This window comes from Erpetoichthys calabaricus, chromosome 8 (assembly GCF_900747795.2).
Source record: "Erpetoichthys calabaricus chromosome 8, fErpCal1.3, whole genome shotgun sequence".
In the NCBI taxonomy this organism is placed as follows: domain Eukaryota; kingdom Metazoa; phylum Chordata; class Cladistia; order Polypteriformes; family Polypteridae; genus Erpetoichthys; species Erpetoichthys calabaricus.
In genome coordinates this window covers 27,601,371-27,616,313 of record NC_041401.2, presented here as the reverse complement: position 1 = coordinate 27,616,313, position 14,943 = coordinate 27,601,371, and positions in this window count along the sequence as shown.

Genomic DNA, 14,943 nt, shown 5'->3' with positions numbered 1-14,943 from the left:
CAGCAGTACCCAAGGCTTCTCTGAAGAGACACAGTACCAAAGGAATCCAGTTTTCATCTCAAATCACTGGATAGCGCCCATGTCTCACAACCATATTGTAAGACAGGAAGCACCAGGACTCTAAAGACTTGGACCTTCATCCTTTTGCATAGATATCAGGAGCGCCACACACCCCTTTCCAGCAACTTCATGACCCCCCATGCTCTCCCAATCCATCTACTGACTTCATAGGAAGAGTCACCAGAGACATGAATATCACTGCTGAGGTAAGTAAACCTCTCGACAAAGTCGACAATCTCTCCGCAGACAGACACACTGCTGATGGCTGTGTCCAAGAGGTCAGTAAAGGCCTGGATCTTGGTTTATATCCAGGACAGAAACTGCTAGAAATGTTAAAAACAAACAGATACTGTACCTTTGTATCATACACTCAAAAATTCAAATTCAAAAATGTTAATTTCCCCTTGGGATTAATAAAGTATCTATCTATCTATCTATCTATCTATCTATCTATCTATCTATCTATCTATCTATCTATCTATCTATCTATCTATCTATCTATCTATCTATCTAAATTCATATTTCAAAACATATTTAAGTCCCATTCAGGTCAAGTTATTGTATTTCACAATTACTGTGTAAGACATGCTGTATTTTAAACAGTACTGGGCAAAACCACATACACAACGTGGCCTACTCTTTTCTAAATTATTATGTTATCCTTTGACCACAAAAAACTATGAAAATAGTTTGATGAAAATATCTAATGCCAGGTAATTCCAAATACACCAAAAGCCAGTAGTCCTACTCCTTCCTAAATGTACTTCTGTTTGTTTGATTGTGATTTTAATGTTTTATGAAAACAATTGACTTAGTTTATAGTGAACTATAATACAACGTTCAATATGTATTCCTCTGTAACATTTAGGCTGCCTTTTTTCTTGTCGTTCCTTGGTCACAGCTGATTTTACCATAAAATGTTCATGAGATAATTCTGATTTAAATCTAATCCATGGCATGTTTAGTAAGGAGCCATGCAGGAACAGATTAATGCTGATGATCTAAATCATACGCAGTCTATTCATTACTGAACACTTCAAGTACACATTTTCTTAATGGTTACTGCAGTGTAGGGTAAAGGTCTGCGTACTCTAGATCCAATCTGACATTTATAATCTGCAATCTATAATTGTTGTATGTCAAGGCTATTGTATATTGGATGCTTTAAATCATAGGGAAACAATGAAAAATTTCAAGCTGTATATTTAAGGACTTCCAGCAGGGAGGCAGAAGATCTATGAGCTCTTTAAAAGAGCAGAAAAAGAATGAAATTCAAGTAAATGATGATGTGAAAGCTTTAGTTGCTAAATATATAACCAGTTTTAATTGCACATTCAAGTTGCAAGCAAGTACACACCATTATACTGTATGTAAGGTAAAAGTGAGAGAAAACCATACTGGTAAAGTTAATCCTGATTAACAGTTTAAAAGCAAAGTTGGGTTACATGAATAAGCAGGTCCTGAAAGCTACTTGCTACTGGGTTGATTGCTGTCTCCACCTCAGTCTCCCTGAATGGATAGAGTGAATTTGACAATGTTATGTTACTGCTACATGACCTCTGTTATACAGACAGAAAACTTTTTTTTTATCTACAATAGCCCAAAAATTATACATCACTTCATTGAGTAGCTAAATGTGAAGTAAAAGTTGGGTCTTAAATTCATTTCAACTGTAGTGTCCCAACAGGGAAATTTGAGTTGTTAGCCAATTTTTATAGAGAGGCCAAGGCACCACATTAAAAACACAGCAAACAAAACTCAGATATCAGACATAAACATATAATATTGAGCATATGTGCTTTCAGCAGTACCATGTACTTATTACATATTAAAATTAAACCAACATTAAGACTTGACAATAACCATTCAGCATACTATTAAAACCTTTGGATGTTTATTAAAGCAAAACATATTTAACACTAGAATTACCAAAGCCTACGAAAAAACTCGTAAATCTGGCCCACCTTAAATCCCTTTGCACTTCTCCGTCAGCATCTTTTGTCTTGTAAATGTGCCGATCAAGACAAGCAGCAAGCAGCCTACTATTCCATTCCCCCACTGCCGCAGAACAGCCACAAAGTTCTCCGTGTTCCAGCCTTCATTATCTGGGACTGAAGTGCTGGAGTTTTAGAATGGAAATAATAGATTGTTATTTGGAACACATGCATTTCATGTGTGTTCCGTTTCTACAATAATCTGTGTAAATACATTGTTAAAACAGAAACGTTTTTCATTTTTAGTAATAAATGACAAAATGAAGACATAAACTATATAATGTGTAAAGCCTGAAGTGCAAAGATCAAATAAATACTTTCACAAAAGGTTCAAGGACGATACAACAGCTTTCGTGGCGCAGCAGTAATAATTGCTGACTTATAATCAAGAGTCCCCAGTTCGATCCTGACTGCTTTGTATATTTACCGTTTTGAGTAGTGAGTTGCTCTCATTGTTAATATTATACAATAAACACATACCTTTGATTTGCGTCTGTAACAGCCGCTGTAAATGTATAGTACTTGTAAAATTTACCGCCTTTTTGTTCACTTTTATTCTCTCAGTCACAATCACAGTACACACTAACCAGGATCTGACACTGTTTATTTTTATCTGAAACTGTGAATAACTGTAGATGTGAGTGGTGTTTTGAGACAATCGAACTGGAAATTCTCTGATCTGGATGGATAAAAGCTGACACACAAACGCTGGTGAATCTGCCTTATTCGTATCTCATTGTCACTTGGTTTTTTTTTATTCAATTTTTTTTAGTATTCCTGCTTACGCTGAATTAGTATGTGCCTTATGGTCCATGATGTCAAAGCCGCACTGACAAAAAAAACAGAGACAAAGGTATATGTGATATTTGGAATTATTCATTTTATGACCTGTATGGTACATTTCAGAAAACATTGTGGCACAGATGCAACATAATTCATATTATTCATATTCATTCACGTACCTTCTTGCACTTTAATCAGTGACCATGGTTTTTTTTTTTCCCCCAATCTTGCCCAGTCTGCATATTTTGGTGCATGGTGGTGTTTCTTTTGTACTCCAGGACATGCAGAGGAAACAATGTTCCTCTGCAAGGTGAGGCATGAATGCTCTTCTTTTCTCAGCGGACCCCATGCATGCCTTGCACAGTACATGTGCGATGATAGCCACCAGGTCAAGCTTGTTATAGCACACAGCAACTGGCCACCTGCGTGCTCCTGCTCGCACTGAATAAGCTCACGCCTTCGGGTGCATGATGTGAACACAGCACTGGAGAAAAAAAAAAAGAGACAAATATATGTGACATTTTGAAGAAATCATTGTATGACCTGAATAGTACCAATCGGGAAAACATCATCGCACTAATGCAATATTATTTGTAAACAAACAGATCCGGTGTAAATTTATATTACTTGTAAAAGTTAGCTTTTTTCACTTTTATTCTTGTAGTCATGATCACGCTCTCCCTTCCCTCCTGAACTGACCCTAACTAACAGCACCAGCATAAATTTACACCCCGATCTGACGGTGATCGTTTTCAAATAATATTGCATTAGTGGTGTATTGCTGTAGATCTGAAGGAGCCTCTGTAACATTTCTTGACAAACTTCTTCTTAATAATTTGTTAGCTGAAATTGCACTTATGTCAGAGAGAGGATCTATCATCAGAGGATTTTGAGTGGGGTCCCAGGGCCTGTGATAGTAAGGGGCCTTTACACCACTTCCCACTGTTCGACTTAATGAAACTACCATGTGTCACCATGCCAAAATACTGAAGAATAATCTAATGCCAAGCTTGGTGCACCAAAATCACCAAGAGGTTCAACTCACCTTTCACCTCGCTAGTTGAGTCTCCGTGCATCACTAATAGTGGCCATTACCACTCTGAATTAAACTGCTGGGTGTCTGTGCCCAGCATTGTTTAAAGAATGATCAACTCTCTGATAAAGGAGCTCTATTCATTAAGTCACCCAGGGGCATTCAGGGGTCTTAATCTGGCCTTGAATGGCACTCAGAATTGTTTTTTTTCTCTCTCTCTCTTCTGCAACTAACTCCAGGAGGGTGAGAGTGCATCCCATAACAGAGCCTGCCTTCTTAATCAGATATAGGATTATTTGAGCCAGTTACTTTTTATCCTCAGAAACTTGTGACTTGTTGACAACATTGTCTGAGAGAATGCACTGCTTATTCTGAATAACTACTTAATAAATATTTCTGTTACATCCAATTGTTGGGATTATTTTACTGCATCATTTTACAATTGCAGGGATGCAGAGATAACTCATAGAGTGCAGTGTGGATGGAGTAATTGGAAGAAGGTAACAGGAGTATTGTGTGATCAAAGAATTAAGGTGAAGATAAAAAGTAAGGTTTTTAAGACAGTGGTAATACCAGCAATGATGTATGGAGCTCAGACATGGACAGTAAAGGGGGCAAAGAAGTTCGATATGGCAGAGATAAGAATGTTGAGATGGAGTTCAAAAGAATAAATTAGAAAATCAGAAGTACAACTGAAATAGAAGAGATATCTAAGAAAACATAGGAAAACAGGTTAAAGTGGTATGGGCATGTGATGAGGAGAAACGGTGAACATGTGGACAAAAGAGTGATGATAATGAAAGCACAAGGGAAGACAAAGTGAAGGAGGCCAAAGAAGAGGGGGGTTGATAAAGTAAAAGAAGATATGAAGGAAAAGGGCTTGACTGCTGAGGAGGTGCAGGACTGAGTTATGTGCAAAAAACATATCAACACAACAAAAAAAAGTGGGAAAAGATGAAGATAAAGTAGAAGACAAAGCGGCTCCATTTTACAATTTGATTCATCCTATTTTTGCTTCTACTACAATATTAAGATTGCCAAAGAATTCACACTAAAAGCCCTAAGGGTTATGTTTATACCACTAGGTGAGGTAATTATTACCAGAGGGCATCTGTAATTTTAGTCCCGTGCAAATTGCTCATGTCAGTAACTTTTACAGACTATGCGTTCACATCTCAGTGAAGATTATGGAGCCTTTTACCTTCTATAAAAAGTCAGTAAAAAATAACCCAAGGTTAAACTAGTCCTGTCTGAATCGACATGTCAGTAAAATTCTGTTATCTAAGTGTCTTGGATTGGACTAAAATTACAGAGGTCATCCATTAAGAATTGCTATACCCAGTGCCTGAAGTGGAAAAAGAGCTGCTTGTGCTCCTTGTTGTGCGTGCTGAACAGCAGTATCTCCGAGGTTTGAAGGCACACTGATATGCACAATTTATACCGAAAGCCGCTGGGTTTCCCCCTTGGATGTGCAAACAGACCTATTGTTGTTATAAATAAGTGTTGCTAATGTGGTCCAAATAGTCGGTATGCACAAGTATGAGTAAATTAAATACTGTTACTCATAAAGCAAGAATGAGAAAATGCCAGTACAGAGAACCGGTATGTTGCAGCCCACTTCAGCCACTGACTTTATCTCGACTCCTGCAGTAAAACTAATCCCGTCTGAATAAGGCTTAAAAAGTTTCAGGTTCCTTAGACGGTAGAGGCGATGCTGTCACTTTTTGCAGACAGCTTCTGTATTTTCATTAAAAGCCCGTTGTAAGCCTATGGTTATTCTAAGATATTTTTTACATTTTTATAACTTTCAACAATCTCTACTTCCTGTTCTTTGATGAGAGTTTTGTGTGTCAGTTGTGTTTCTTATAAAATCAATTATTAGTTCTTTGGTTTTTAATGTTAAATAATAAAATATTATGTACCACTGGACCATGACTTGCTTCATTCTTAAATAGGTTTAAAGGAGAGTGGTGGCTCTGTGGCTATGGATGTGTGCTGGTTTCTTGAAGGTTGCCGGTTCAAATCCCCTTAACAACCAGAAAGGATCTTTCTCTGTTGGCCCCTTGAGTAAGGCCCTTAACCTGAAAATTACCCCAGGGCGCTATATAATGGCTGACCCTGTGTTCTGACCCCCAAAGTTTATGGAAAAAGATGATTTCCCTTCAGGGATTAACAAAGTATTGTGTCAGATGGCCAGGGGTCTTGCCCAACTGGGATGCCTGGATCAAAGAAGCCCCAGGAGAGGGGCAATATCTCACCTGGACACAAGAGGGCAGCCCCCCTGATTTCCATCAAGGACCACGGATACGGAGCTTGGAAGCTCAACCCTGAGGCCGGGCTAGCTTGTAACATGGCATCCCAGATGAGACTGTCTGCCTGGTGCAGGCAGAGACCCGTTTTTAAATAATTTGTACAGTAGCCCGGCCACAGGCAGACGCACTGTTTATTTATACTACTATTTACAGTGGTTCCGCCAACTCACACAGTTACTCAGTCCTTTTTCCTCTCCCCGGCCGCCTCCACTCCTTCCTCGCAAGCTCTGTCTTCCTCCTCCCGCTCCTCAAAGGGAGTGAGGCGGCCCCTTTTATCATGCCCCAGATGTGCTCCAGGTGCTTGATGATGGTCTTCCGGCACCACTTCCTGGTGTGGCGGCAGTGCTGTCCTTTGCACCCGGAAGTACTCCGGGCATACACAGTTCCTGGAGTGGCAGCACTTCCTGGTGTGGCGGAAGTGCTGTCCTCCAGGGCTCAGGAACCATCCAGGCAGCCCCTTGGTTGGGTCATGGACCCCCCACAGGGTTGAGCGTCCAAGCTCCATATCCATGGCCCTTGATTGAAATCAGGGGGGCTGCCCTCTTGCGTCCAGTGGAGATATTGCCCCTCTCCCGGGACTTCCATGATCCATGCGTCCCGGTGGGGCAAAATCTCTGGCCGTCTGCCACAGTATATAAAACAAAATCATCAACAAATTTTAAGATGAAACTAATGTCAGATTTTCAACAGATTTTAAGATGAACTATTGTCACATTTATTGCAGCAACCATCACACAACAGAGATGAAAGAACATGACCCTGTGGGTTGAGGGCAGCATGTCAGACCATTTACTTTGATTTAACCGGATTCAAAAAGTTAATCAGCCACCACATCAAGATAAAGTCCAAATTAAAACATGTAAAATGTTTCTCTGCTAGAAGATTGGACTGAATGATGTTAAAATCTTATAACTCATCAGACAGGTGCCTTACAGTATATGAGTCTTAATACCTTCCAAGTAGTTGAAGTAGCCATAGCATCTTCTCTCTCTTTATTAGCTTGATCAGCAAACCAAAATGGATCTCTGAGTTCTCCTTAGCAATATAAGATGGTGATCAAATTAGAAAACATTTCTTGTCTTATCTGTACTGCTAATTTATCCACAAACATCATCCAGGGTGTTTAAAAAAAGTATCCACTTTGGCATCAGTTTCTTTAAAATTCCGTCTAGTTAAGACACACTTCATCTTTGTTCTTCTTTCCGGACTTACTGTTTCTCTTTGGCAGTGTGTTTGCATTTTTGACTAAATAGCTGAAAGAAATCTGGAAAAAAATATCAATGGTGTGAGAAATCTTAGGTTCCCATCAAGTTTGTGTTCAAATTTGAACATTCTTTGATAATTATTGTTTTTTTTTTACTTTAAAATGTGTACAGTTGAGAGAACAGCTGTTTTTCATGGCAGTTTCTTAACATGAGTGATTTTACTGTGAGAAAAACACTTTATATGTGGTGCAAATTTCAGCTTACAGCTTTCAAAACTGAAGTAAAAAGCCTATGAACTTCTGTGTTTACATGTGTATTTTTGCTCTTTGACAGATTAAAAAATTGATTAGAAAATATACATGTCAATATTTTTCAGATGTAATAAAATGTGCTACTGAAGATCCTTGAAACAAATGGCAACACCTTTAACAATAAAAGAGAAGTCCTTTTTGTAGAGCCTTCAAGGACCTGCTTTACTGACCAGGCCTAACATAGCCAATGTGAGTGCCTGCCTAATTAGTCAAATGGTTAAAGAGTGGGAGGTTTGTAGATCATTAAATAATAAAAAGATTAGGCCATCCTTATTGTGTTTCCAGGCCCCCATGATATTATACATCATCTCACATGTCTATAGCCATCAAGTTATATGACCACATCCACAGTCTGAAGTTGTGCCCACCTTGAATCCTGGAAAACTATAAACAAATCAGCAGCCAGTGGCCATGTATGTCTTAACTTCCAGTACTTAAATCCAAGAGGTCTTAATGAAAGGGAAGAAATTCCTTTTCTAGAGTTTAATGGACATCTCACTGTGTGCGTTTATCACACTTAGGTTGTCTACAGAAACCTCAGCATTCAGCTCATCTAGCTGTTTTCCTGCACTATCATGCTGTTCACTCATCCATTTGTCCTCCACCCAGAAATTTTCTGCCCAACAAATAGGTACTTCCGTAGGTCAAAATACTTGCACAATGTAAAGATAGTAGCCCACAAGTAAGCATACTGTAAAAAGGTAAAAATGCCTAATAGTAAGATCAGAGTTAACTTGAGTCAAATGGAACTGAGCTCCCTTAGACACTCTTAACATGCAGTAAAATACCACTGTGAAATTGGAACTGCTTTTCCAGAGTCTTTACTTTTCAATTTGTCCCTCCACCTTTTACCTTTCTCCTCCGTGGATTAAAAAAGATCCTGCAGACACTACCAATGAGAGCTGTCTCACTGACACTACGAATAAGAACTGTCTCACTGTTGAAATCAATAAGATGAGATTTGAAAGACAAGAGGATAAGTGGAAGAAGTACAGTATTACCACTAAAGAGAATATATTAAAAGCTACCAAAAGGACAATTTGTTAATGCAGTTTCATTTAAAATATATATATATATATATATATATATATATATATATATATACAGTATATATATTTAAAATCCAACGTCTGTCTGTCTGTCCGCTTTTCACGAGAGAATTACTTAACAGATTTAGATCGTTTTTTTCTATAATTTGCTGGAACATTCTGGTTGATTCTGCGACATCTCTCATTGCGCTATGCATCATAGTTCACTTGCGGTAATAATTTATTTGCACGAATTTGACAGACATGCAGCAAACCAAGGGGAGGGGAGGCAGGGCCCTCCTCACTCAAGCGCCAGCCTCAGGCATTCCTTACCTCTGCTTAGCTAGTGAATGAGAGAACTACTTAATGGATTTAGATTGGGTTTTTTTTCCATAATTTGCATGAACATTCCGGTTGATTTTGCGACTTCTCTCATCATGCTAAGAATCTTAGTTCGCTTGCAGGACAGATATATTCGCGATAATCTGAAACAGAGGCTGTGAGCTGAGGGAAGGGAGAAGCGTGGCGTCAGGAGTGGGGAGCTGGGCAGGACCCTCCTCACTATGCTGTTTCACTACTATGTGGGCAGAGCCGAGGGGGACGGCTAGTGTATATATGAAAATATTTCAGTGTTTTGAATTATTTCTGCCTTGCAGTGACCCTATAAGTGTAAATAACTTGACTAATGCCTCATTTACTAAATATTAAGAATATTTCTAGTTCAGAAACACTAGCTAGATTGATGAGTTATCAGGTCACTCTTCAGAAAGTGGTCTGGATTGATTATCTACATACTGATTTTCTGGCTTTTTATGGTTTTGATCAGTTTTATTACAGGAACACCCTTGGTGTTCTATGGGTCTGACAATTATGTTCTTTCCTTCTATTCCATTCACCCTGCCACATGTTCACAGGTTACACTTTGACAATGTAAAGGAAATGGGATAGTTGTTCTGCCTTTTCACGCTTAAATGTTAGTTTTCCCTTAGCCTTAGCCATACCCCTTTTTACAAACAGGGTTTTTCTACTATGAAGCTACAATAATTATAGAACGTAATCCTGAGATACATTTTTAATTAAACCCTAAATTTAGGTAAGTTTTGTTTTACTGCCTTATTCATAGTATTCGATTGGTCTCTTTCCCTGTTGCTGGACTTCTCATCTTCCTGACTCGCCTGTTTGTCTTTTGAATTATCAGTTTTGTCTTGATTTTGCATTATGGTTCTGTTGGAGTCTTTTTTCGTCCACGATGTACTTTGTTTCTGAGATGCTTGTCAGCTTTTATTGGATCCATATTAAACCATGCACAATCGACAATCATTGTCCATGCATCCAAATAAGTCCTGCCACCCACACAACTGCCTAAGGCACAATTTATGCTAAAGTGTGGGCGTTAAAGGTGAAGATCTCAAAATCTGGTGCTGGGCAGCATTTATTTTAACTGTGGCACTAGAGAATGAAGGGAAAAGGTTTTCTTACTAAGAGATGCTGTGATTCACATCTCAGAAAAACTGTTCAGATTGTTAAAATTATCAGTTGCTGGGCGTTAGGTTGGTTGCTTATGAAATTTTAATCATATTACCCCAGTTCCCATTCAGTGTGTTAATATACCTGCCTATTCAAAAGAGAATTTCATAGAGTCAGAGGCAGTTCTGGTAGCAGCTGACAGAAAGCAGGTGCAATCACTAGATGGACTACAAATCCATGGCATAATATATATAGAATCAATCTCAACAGTTTCATTCTCTCCGTCAAAACACAGCTAACATTTTCAGAAATAATCTGAATAAGTCAAAAGTAGTTCATAATGTTATGTTTTGGAAGTAGTTGTTAGCTAATTGTGTTACAGGAGTATATAAATATACTGTAAGTGAGAGGAGTTCATAGCAGAAGGAGGGATACCTGTCAACCCTTTATTAATGGCCGCTGATGGATTCCAATGATGTGGAATTCACTGATGAGATGTACACTGACCAGCCACAACATTAAAACCATCTGCCTAATATTGTGTAGGTCCACTCTGTGGTACCAAAACAGCCCTGACCAGCTGGGTCATGGATTCCACAAAACCTCTGAAATTCTCCTGTGGTGTCTGGCACTAAGACTTGAGAAGCAGTCCTATAGGTTGCAAGGTGGGGCATCAATAGATCAGCCTTGTTATTCCAGCTCATCCAACAGATGCTCGGTCGGTTCAATTAAGATATGGGAAAATTGGAGGCCACGTCAACACCTTTAACTCTTTGTCACATTCCTCAAACCATACCTGTACAATTTTTTCATTGTGGCAGTGTGCATTATCCTGCTGAAAGAGTTCACTGCCATCAAGGAATTCTGTTGCCATGAACGGATGTATGTGGTCTTCAGCAATCTTTAAGTAGGTAGTACTTGTTAAAGTAACATCCACATGAATTCCAGGACCCATGGTTTCCCAGTAGAACTTTGCCCAGAGCATCACACTGCCTCATCCAGCTTGCCTTCTTCCCATAGTGCATCCTGCTTCAGGTCTTCCCCAGGTTAATGGTTCATACACACCCGGCTGTCCACATGATTTAAAAGAAAATGTGATTCATCAGTCCAGGACATTGCTTCTTCCATTGCTCCATGGTGCAGTTATGACATTCACATGCCGATTGCAGAGGTTTTTAGAGGTGGACAGGAGTCAGCATGGGCACTCTGACTGGTAAGTGGCTATGCAGCCCCATATGCACCAAGCTGCGATGCACTGTGTATTCTCTGATACCTTTCTTTCTTCTCCAGCATTGTTTTTTAGCAATCTCTGCTACAGTAGCTCTTCTGCCAGATGGGCTAACCTTTGCTCCTTCTGCATATCAATGAACCCTGTTGCTGGTTCACCAGTTGTCCTTGCTTGGATCACTTTTGGAAAGTACTAACCACTGCATACCCAGATCACCCCACAAAACCTGCCATTTGGAGATGCACTGACCCAGCCATGAGCCATCACAGTTTGCCTCTTGTCAAAGTCACTCAGATCCTAATGCTTGCCCATTTTTCCTGCTTCCAATACATCACCTTCAAGAACTGACTGTTCACTTGCTGTCTAATATATCCCACCCCTTGACAGATGACATTGTGATGAAATAATCAATGTTATCCACTTCAATTGAAAGTAGTTTTAATGTTGTGGCTGATCGGTGTAACACATATTGCTATTGTCATTTCAGACTTCAGACTGTGAAGATTCTTAATGTTCCACATACACAGTTTATGTAGCACAGAATGGTGACATGATCTCTTGAAATGAAGTGCACAGGAAAGCAGAAATCCGAATAACATGTTCTCAGATAGCCAGCAATAAACTGCATGCAGTGAAATCTGAGCTACTTCAAGCCACTTTAACTAGAAATGAGGCATTGAATGTCAAGAGTAAGAATCCATTTTAAAGAGGGTAATTGTCCAAATGTTATTATTTTTAAGATATATTAATTAATCCTGTTGATCTGTATTAGTTATGAATACTATAACACTGCTGTGTACAATGCTTAAATACACACTCAAAGAGTTGCAAATTCTTATAAAAATGCAACAGGGGAGTGTCCTTCTAAAAGATGTAAATAAGCAAAATGCATATAAAAATGAATAAATGTATGGTGATTACCTGTAACTATATCACCATTTCTACATATTGAATCAAAACAGCATAGTACTGTATAAATTGTACCTCATATATTAAAAGATTTGCTTATACTGAGTATGTGCTGTGCCTATACTGGATATATAGTTCATTCAAAAATAAATGAAAATTTTAATTCTACACAGCACAGACAGCAACCTGGTACTGTGTCTATGGTCACTCGATATTGGTATACTTGTCTAGAATTATTTACAAATATAATAGTTAATCTGTCATGTATAAGAAAACATGTTCAGCATCTCAGCGCACAAGTAGAACACTTTCCCTGTATCTACCTGACCTGCACAAGCAGGACACTCTTTTTGCTGTGACATCACAGTAATGGTGCACCGTAATAATCAACTATGTTTTGATTAAAGCCCAAGTGTGCCACCACTTTAACAGCCTTCGGGTAGCATAATGAAAGCATTTCACACACGTGGCCTAAGGATCAGTCAGTGGAAGCATACATAAACGTGTTTCTTTGGAGTGTCCACTTTCACTGTAATATTAGAACATTGAACATTAGAAACATTTTGACAAGAACAGGCCATTCAAGCCAACAAAGCTTGCCAATCCTAAACACCTAATTTTTCTCTCAACTTCTACTTTCTAACAACACTACTTGGTAATTTATTCCATGTATCCATGGTACTTGTTTGTGTGAAATTTATCCTTAACAAGTTTCTAGCTATGTCCCCTCATTTTTGTCAAACTCATTATAAAGTAACAGCCTGGATCCACTATTTCTTTAAGTAATTTTGAACACGTCAGTCATGTAACCTCTCAATCTGTATTTTCTTAAATGGATAAGATTTAACACTGGAATCAGCTTAGTCGTTCTTCTCTGGACTTTATCCAGCATTGCTATGTCCTTTTGTACCCTGGAGTCCAAAACTGTAAACAGTACTCCAGATGAGGCCTCACCAGTGTGTTATAAAGCCTTAGCATGACCTCTTTGGACTTGTATTTAACCACATCAGGGCACTATCAGGGCACCTAAAATTCTGCTCATCTTCTTAATGGTTTCTTTCTGGAAGTTGATAATGACAAGTCTATTACAACTCCTAAATCCTTCTCATAAGCAGGATAAGCAACTACTTTCTAGTTTCAGACCTCCCGTTGTATAGTCACATGTAATATCTTTACTTGCTACACATGTAGTGAAGTGAGTTTAAATACCTGTGTGATGTGACACTGACCAGGTTTTTGTGTGTAATCATTTGATTTTTCTTAAATAATGATTTTGCTCTATAAATGAGCACTCCAAATTATTTATTTATGAAAGAAACAATAAACTTTGTTCTGTAGGTAATGATAGACTAGTGGGGAGTAAACCCCATTGACATTCGAGAATTTGGGTGAACTCAGTGAAATGCATTGAAGTCAATGGGGAAGGAGGAACTGAACTAGATCTGAATGAATTATAATGGTGCAATGGTCTTTTAACACTAGAATCCCTGAAGCTGTCAGCATGGCCCTGCCGGATCTAAACACTAGCGTGGCAAATTGCTCACATACTAAACTGATTTTAGCTGCAGGTGGAAGTCCCATTTTACTTATGGTGCCAAGCAGAGTTGTGTTGCGGTGCAGCAGTCTATTAGCCAGCGAAAGCACTGTGAAGAAGCTGTCTATTGTCACGGTCCTGCCTTTGTCCAGTCTGATAATAGTCACGGGACATCACATCTTTGATTGCCGGTACAACAAATATTTCTGAGCAAGTATCAGCCACAGCACCCACTGTGGTCATTGCTGCTCTTGTGAAAAGAATGGTGACAAATGTCATCAACTCAGAGAGGGAGGCAAGTTTATTGTACCACATGAACGTCACTGACAGAATAAAACTGAATAATAAAAAAAAGCGTTAACTTTTACAAGTAGCCAAAATTTACACTGGGTGTTACAGATTCAAATCAAATATATGTTTTTGTTATATTATACTAATAATAATTAATAGCAGCTCACTATTCACAACAAAGATTGCTGGGTCTCAAACTGAAAACCTTGTGGTTATAAGGCAGCAGTTCTTACCACTACACCATCCAGGAATACATATGAGCTTTCTGTCGATTGACATTTGAGCTTGGGTTTGTAACTCATTGACAGCAACATGTAAATTGAATGGTTTTTTTTTTTATACTTTGGTTATATTCTTGAATTAAAGCACACGTGTTTATTTGATGTATAAGTCTTCACACATTATACACTTCACTTCATTATTAGTATAACATGGAAAAAGTTTCTGCTTTAGGTATGTGTTCAGCATTTCTTCCCTCGCATTTACTTTTATCCTACAAATACCCAGATTTTTGTACACACGGAACACACATGAAATGCATGTATTCCAAATAACAATATATTGTATTATTTACCCTATAAAACTCCAGGAATTTCTCACGCAGATAAGGAGCCTTGGCTTGGGCTGGGAGAGTTGAGCTCCTTCAAGGCGAGGAGTATTACAGCAGGCTGCTTGCTTTTTGTGCTGATTGACACATTTACAACACAAAAGACGCTGATGGAGAGGTGCGAAGGGATATAAGGTGGGCTGGGATTACGAGTTTTTCGTAGACTTCGGTAATTCTAGTG